This window comes from Trachypithecus francoisi, unplaced genomic scaffold, assembly GCF_009764315.1.
Source record: "Trachypithecus francoisi isolate TF-2019V2 unplaced genomic scaffold, Tfra_2.0 Lachesis_group11, whole genome shotgun sequence".
In the NCBI taxonomy this organism is placed as follows: Eukaryota; Metazoa; Chordata; class Mammalia; order Primates; family Cercopithecidae; genus Trachypithecus; species Trachypithecus francoisi.
In genome coordinates, this window is record NW_022681456.1 from 118,118,707 (window position 1) to 118,126,333 (window position 7,627).

The 7,627-nt window shown below is 35.2% G+C and overlaps 1 non-coding gene across 1 annotated transcript; it reads left to right on the top strand.

Moving 5' to 3' along the window:
* Positions 1-6,056: 6,056 nt before the first annotated feature.
* On the top strand, positions 6,057-6,160 carry LOC117091160. The gene has a single exon (XR_004440280.1). It is a non-coding gene; the product is annotated as a U6 spliceosomal RNA (small nuclear RNA).
* The last annotated feature ends 1,467 nt before the right edge of the window (positions 6,161-7,627 follow it).

Below are 7,627 nucleotides of genomic sequence, written 5' to 3' on the forward strand. Positions count from 1 at the left end.
TTGGGTTTTTGAATTTTAATGTAGGAAATTATATATTTGCTAAAAATAACATTTTAATCAAATGTCCTCTAGAACCAAGCTCAGTGGGACTGTAACATTACAAAAGAAAGGGAAGTCAAGATCCAGAATTCAAAGTCAGTGAGAACCTCCAGGTTTCTGCTTTTCAAAGCTGTAGGGAACCCCTGGCGCTATGTGTCTTACAACAAGACTATCAGATTGCAGCAGAGACTGCTTCCGACCCACTGTTTAGGAGAACAAAAACTTTCTTCAGATCTGTCCTTTCCAAACCTGGCTTTCAGGTGGAGGTAAAATTAACCACCAAGGGCCAGAACTGATTAGCAGATTTATAGATAATTCCTATTTCTGTTCCCAAGTTAATGAGTTTTATTATTTTTGTTTTATCTCTCTGCATGTGTACAATTCAATAGATAACTGCTGAGCCTAGAAAAAGGAGCAATTGTGCCTCTATTTACTCATCTGGGTTTTTCATAGCTAATTTTTAAAAACACTCTTTTGAAATGCTAAGAGGCTCTGAAATATTTAAGTAAAACAGACTATTTGGCTGAGAACCTAAGTGTCAAACAATAAAGAAACAATGTAGCAATTTGCTATTTGGTAGACAGAATAGGGAGCTACCTTGCAGGAGACAAAATATAAAAAATAAACTCTAATAAACTCTGCCTGACAATAGAGCTACCAAGCAGATCCTATAAAAGGGCTGAGTTAGAACAACAACAAAAACTTTATTTCCTTCTTTTGAGACAAGCTTTTCTATTGGAAACACGTTTCACAGACACTAATCTAATTTCCATCCCATGATCACTGAGGCAGGCAGAGGTTATCATCCTCATTTTACAGGTAAGAAAATTGAGTCTCAGAGAGGTTCCATAGCTCGCCTAAGGTCACATAGCTAAGTAGTGATTGAACCAATGCTAAAAACCACATATTTTTACTTTAAACTCTTTGCTATTTTCAGGAGACTGTGCTGAAAGGAGAAGGCATTACATAGCACCAATCGTCCTCTGTTTCCGGGTAAACCTAGGAGTGCATCTCCTGTGGCCTTTTTTCCTGCTGCCTCAGCCTGGATTGTACTTACAGGATTATTATTGTTGTTGTTGCTCTATTGCTAACAACTCTATTGAGCAGGCCCTTATGAAAACCTTTCTGCTAAGGATGTCAAAGCAATTCTATCAAAGGGAAAATCCAGCCCTGAGAGGCTAAACCACTTTAGTCCTAGTAATGTCCACCTAGTAAAGCTACAAGAAGAACAGAGTGTCTCATCTTCCTCTGTCAGCCGTTAATAAATCCCAGACTAGGGGGTCAGCAGTCCATGACAGAGATCTCCCACTACTGCTATGTATGGCATGTGTCAATCCTCCTCAAAACCCTTAGTCAGAGCTCTCTCCTCCTTAAACCAAATATTTGTGGAAAAGTTTTAAAATGGCAAAATGCCATATAAATGTAAAGTATTATCACCTTTATATTTTATGGGCTCACCAGAAATACTTTTTATCTAACTTACCCACTTCCTGCCTTCTATGTCTGCCAGCTGAGCGCCCATTTGGTTTATAGTAGGCACTCAGTAAAAATGTATTAATATTAACGCTAATTTGAATCCTTTAAGAATATCCTTCCAGGAATACTCTCAGTGGCTCTTAAAGCAGTAAAGACCTTCCAGATTTAATTAGCCCATCATTGCAGCATGCCAGGGATAGATGAGGTTCAAACAATAATCCTTCAGTATAGGATAAAAGGTCAGCTCTGCATATGCTAAAGAGCACTCCAGGCACCTAGACCTGTTGTTTCTAGCATGCACCTGCTATTTCTTGCTTCTCCTCATGTGGTTCCCTTCTCCTGGACTATCCTTCACTACTCTGCCTGGCAATTGTCTTCTAAAACAGAGCTAAGGTGTCATCTCTTCTGGGAAGACATCCCTGCCCTTAGACTAGCCTGCACCCTACTGTAATCATTGGTTTCCTCCTCCATCTTTTCTACGGGTGGTAAACTCTGAAGGCCTAAGTATTATTGCATTCTGCATCCCCAGCGCCTAGCACAGGTTGCGGGCACACTAATGGTGCTCAGTTGATGTGTGTTAAGTGACTGTTTGGGGCCAAGACTTGTTACAAGAGAAGCTGGAACAATGAACAGGAAATTCCTTCTCAAGTCCTTCTCTCCAAAAGTCTTAAAACTCTGTGTCCTTGGCTCCCAGATGGACTGCTCTGGGGTTTTTTTTTTTTCCCTCCATGTATTCTTCAAAGTTTACCCAGGCTACTCACAACTTCTGTGGATAAAGTATCTTCCACAGCCATTAGCAGAGGGACACTGCCATCCAGGGATGATAATTTAATCTTCCTTTACCTTTTTACTGTAACAAAGTTATGATGTATGGGTGTATATGCAAAAAGTACATAAAACACATATGCAGCTTAACAAATAAAATACAGAGGACACCCACATGTCCACCAGCCAGGCCAAAAAGGAACCTTCATCATAGAAGGTCATATATGTCCTCTTCCTGATTGCTACTCCACCATTTCCTCTCAGAGGTCACTACAATATTGACTTTTGTGATTGTCATTTCTTTGCTTTTTATGGTTTTTCCACTCATGATGCAACTCTAAAGTCTTGTTCCCTCTTTTGGAAATGTATATAAATGGAATCATTCTGTATTATTTGAATCTCATTTCTTTCATTAGATACTGTGTTTGAGACTTGCATATACTGTGGAGCTGGGGCACTATTATTGCTGGACAGTATTTCATTGTGTGAATATACTACAAAGTATAATTCATCTATTCTGTTTATGAGTATCTAGATTGTATCAATGCTAGAGTTATTATTATGAACAGTGCTGCCATGAACATTCTTGTAAAGGTTGATTGGTACATATATGCACAAAATTGCTAGGGCGTATACCCAGGATTATATTTCTGGGTGTGTATATTTAAAAGCAATACACTAAATAATGCCAAACTGATTTCCAAGTAGTTGCACCAACTTATACTCTCACCAGCAGTGGAAGAACTTCCAATTTTCCACTACCTTTTCATGGTCAGACCTTCCTAGCTTTTGCCCATGGAGTAAGTATGTAAGAAATCCTTTTATGACTATATTTGATTTACTGATTAATCTTATCTTTAGCTCCATTTGCATTTCCTTTTTGTACAGCATCTGTTTAAGCCTTCAGTCATTTGTCCCATTGGGTAAAATGGGAAAATTGGTTTGCTTTTTCCTTAGTGATTTGGAGGAATTCATTAAATGTTTCTGATACTACTCTGTTATAGAAGCTAAAAATATTTTCTCCAACTCTGTGGTTTATTTTTTTTTCTGATGTCATATCTTTTGTAATTGATTTTTCTTCCACCCATATTCTTTAATCCACTTAAACTGACTTTTCTAGTATGGTATGAGGTAAAGATCACACTTTTTTCCCATGTGGGTACCTAATTGCTCCAGTAATTTGTTGAAAAATCCTTGCTTTTCCCACTAATCTTAATATATGATACGGCTAGTGAGTTCTACTTCAAGAGTGTCTTGGATATTCTAACTTTTTGCATATTCACATAAATTTTAGAATCAGCCTGCCAAGTTAAAGAAAAAATACAAATTCATGAAGTTTTGTTTGGGTTTGTGTGGAACTTAGAATTCAAGTGACATTTTTATAAAAATCAACTATTCTGATTATAAACTTAGTATATAATCTTATTGTTTTCCTTTTTAGTGTTTCAATAATACTTTTAATTTTCTTGGGAGAAGTCTTAAACAGAAATATTTTGTTAGTTTTATTCCCAAGATATCATCTTGTTTTATGCTATTATTATAAATGGTAGCACTTTTATTTCATTTTCAATTTCATGCTTGATTATATGAATTAAATTTATTGTTTGGATATTGAATGTGAATGCTAGAACCATGTCAAACTCTCAAATTAATTATAATAATTTTCCTATGAATTCCTTTGGATTTTCTACAGATCTCATCTATGAATAGTGGCAGTTACTCTTCCCCACTTTTCAATTCTCACACCTTTTATTTCTTTTTGTTATTTTACTGAGCCAGCAAGGAACTCCAGAACAAAATTGAATAGAAGGAACAACAGTGGGAATTCTTGTCTTGTTTCAAATTTCCAAAGTATTCTCGAAGTTTCAACATTAAATGTGATGTTTGCAATAAGATTGTAGTAGATACCTTTTGTCATATTAAGAACATTTTATTCTATTCCTATTTTGGGAAGAGTTTTATGAATGAATGTTGACTTTTACCAAGTAATCTCCCTGAGTCTGTGAAAATCACATCATTTTCTTTTTTTTTTTTTCCTTTTTTTTTTTGAGACAGAGTCTTGCTCTCTTGCCCAGGCTGGAGTGCAGTGGCATGATCTTGGCTCACTGCAAGCTCCGCCTCCCGGGTTCACGTCATTCTCCTGCCTCAGCCTCCCGAGTAGCTGAGACTACAGACGTCCGCCACCATGCCTGGCTAGTTTTTTTGTATTTTTAGTAGTCACGGGGTTTCACCGTGTCAGCCAGAATGGTCTCCATCTCCTGACCTCGTGATCCGCCTGTCTCGGCCTCCCAAAGTCCTGGGGTTACAGGCTTGGAGCCACCGCGCCCGGCCTACTTTTCTTTTTTTGTTAATGTGGTGAGTTACATGAATTGCTTTTCCAAAGTCACACTAATCTTGCATTCCTAAGGAAACCCAAATTAGTCATGATTTTTTAAAATATATATTCCTGATTTCAGTTTACTAATTGTACTTTACATTTTATATTACATTCATGCATAAGATTGGGCTCTAATCTTTCTTTCTTATTTTGCCTTTGTTGAGTGTTACAATCAAAATTACATATAATCTCATAAAACATAATGATGTGCCCTATTATTCTATTGTCTGAAGAAATGTGTATAAACCGGAAATATTTTTCCCTCAAACATTTATAGAACTTACTGATAAAATCATCTGGGCCTAGAGTGTTCTAGATAAGATTTTTTTCTAATAATTAAAGAACAATTCAGGATTCTTATTTCTTCATGAATAAGATTTTGGTAAGTTACATTTTTCCAAGGATGTATATATTTCATATTTATTTTCAAACATACTGGCATTAAGCTTTTCATATATCCTATTATTTTCTTAATGTGTACTGTATCTGTAGTAATGTTCACTTTTTCATTCCTAATATTATTTATATATTTCTTCACTTTGGTCAATTTCACCAGAGGTTTGTCAATTTTAGTCATAGTTTTAAAGAAATAAGTTTTGGTTTTGTTTACTCTCTTCTATTTTATATAATATTTTTCTATTTCATTAATTTATCTGGTTTATTTTAATCTACATTCTTTGGATTTATATTGCTTTGTTTTTCCTAATTTTGAAGTTGAAACTTCTCATCTTTTTTCCAATCCATGCCTTTGAGGCTATACATTTCCCTCTATCTGATGTTCTAACTGCATTCCATGGTTTTGTGGTAACTAGCTGGTAAAAAATTTAAAAAGGAAAAAAGGCCTGATTTGTAGCATGCCAACTTCATATTTGCCTTGTAAATACTCCACCATGACCAATTTCAAGCTACAAATGGTTTAACAACCAGTTGGAAAGTTTTCTGAATATTTAACAGTCAGCTCTAATCAAGCTGATATGAGCCAGCTCTAGCACACTCACATTTTCAGTAGTATTGTCATGATTCCTTAACTCAAAATATGTCCTAATAAACACTATACTTTGTTATCTGTCCACACATCTTGGATTAAGAAGTATGTTCAAATTTGCCATTTTATGGGAATATTCTATTTGTTAATTTCTTAATTGCTTTTATTAGAAGTCATGCTTGATACAATTTCAATCCAGTAAAATTTATTGAGATTGACTCAAAGTCCAGAAATGATAGACTTTTATAAATAGTATTTGTGTGCCTGAAAGAAATGTTTTCTGTAATTTTTTGGTACAATGTTCTATATCCATTCAATAGGTCAGATTTTTAATCTGGTTTAAATCTTGTGTCATTATGATTCTTATTCTGCAAGATACATCTACGATAGAAGTATATTAAAATCTCCTATTCTGTGTTCACTTCAGTAGCACATATACTAAAATTGGAATACAGAGAAGATTAGCATGGTCCCCGCACAAAGATGACATGCAAGTTCGTGAAGCATTTCATAGAATAAAAATCTTCTATTATGCTTTTTTCCTCATGCAATTCTTTGTTTATTTGCCTTTTGGGGACAGCATACCTTGTATAATTCTGTAAATGTTTCTCATATTACAAAGCTTTATTTTATGTTCTTACATATCAAGTTGTAATAATGTGTTAATTAAAACATTTTCATTGTGAATTTATACTTCTCTAATAATGTTCAGAGTGTATTTTGTTTTATATTAGTGTATTCTTCTAAGATGCCTACTGATTAGTATATGCCGGCTATATTTTTTCCATCCTTTTACATGTCACCTTTTTGTATCTTTACATTTTAGACATGTCTCTTGAAAATATTATACACAGGAATATATATGTGCATATTTATAAGTGCATATACACAAGAATATGAGTATTTATACAATAGAGCACTCCTTCATGTTAATTTATTTTTATATGATGTCATGTGTATATGTATTTATTATAGCTCAAAAATCTGTGTTTTCTGGAGAATTTAATCCATTTAAATTTTTTAAATTTCTAATACTTGGGGGTTAAAATTTTATTTTGTACATATATTCGCCTTGCTTCTTTTATTACCATCTTTTGGGTTTGTCTATTTTTATTATTTCTGTTTTCCTTCTGCTAGGGAGTTATACTATTTCTATTATTTTGATATTTATCCTCAACATGGAAACATATATAATTTCTAAAATTTTAAACTTACACAATATATTTATGCTCATTACAGGTAGTATAAAGATCTTAAAACACTTAACTTCACTTTTCCCCACCAACTTATATTCTTATTGAATTTTTTTTTTATCTGATAAGACACAATTCTCAGGTTTCCAACAGTCAAGTACACTTATATTGGCATACCTGTTTATCATTTTGTCCTTCCTTTCTTCTTGCCTGAGAGCATGTGTGTCATAAAGACTGGAAATCCAGGTCCAAGATGTAAGAAAGGATTTATGGTGGGCATCAGCAGCTTGGCCTGACTGAGCCAGATTTGAGGGGATATCTAAGAGCTGATGGTCAAGTCATAGCAGGGGTCAAAAGTTAGGTGAGAAGAGAGTAGTCAGGCAAGTCTAGCCACGCAGGGAGCTGGATCTTAGGCAAGGAGCTGGAAACCAGGGATTTGGGCAAGACAGGACCCAACAAGCTGTCCTGACCACAGATATGAGGCATCACAACCAGAACACCTGTACATTGAGGTACCTCCCAGCACCATCAGGGAGCATCTTATGTTTCTTTTGCTGAGAGGGGCACAAGCCCACAGGTGTGGTAAGTCTATCAGGGAGCTGGAGGCTGAAAGGAAATGGAGTCAAATAAGAACAGATCATATTGCAACCATTGACACTGTTCTGTTCAAAATATTGATTTCCAGAGCATAGCTCAGTGCCTAACACTTAACAGGCACTCAATCAATATATATTTGTTGACTTATTTACTGACTCATATTGAAAAATGGGAATATGCCAGGCTTCAGAATGA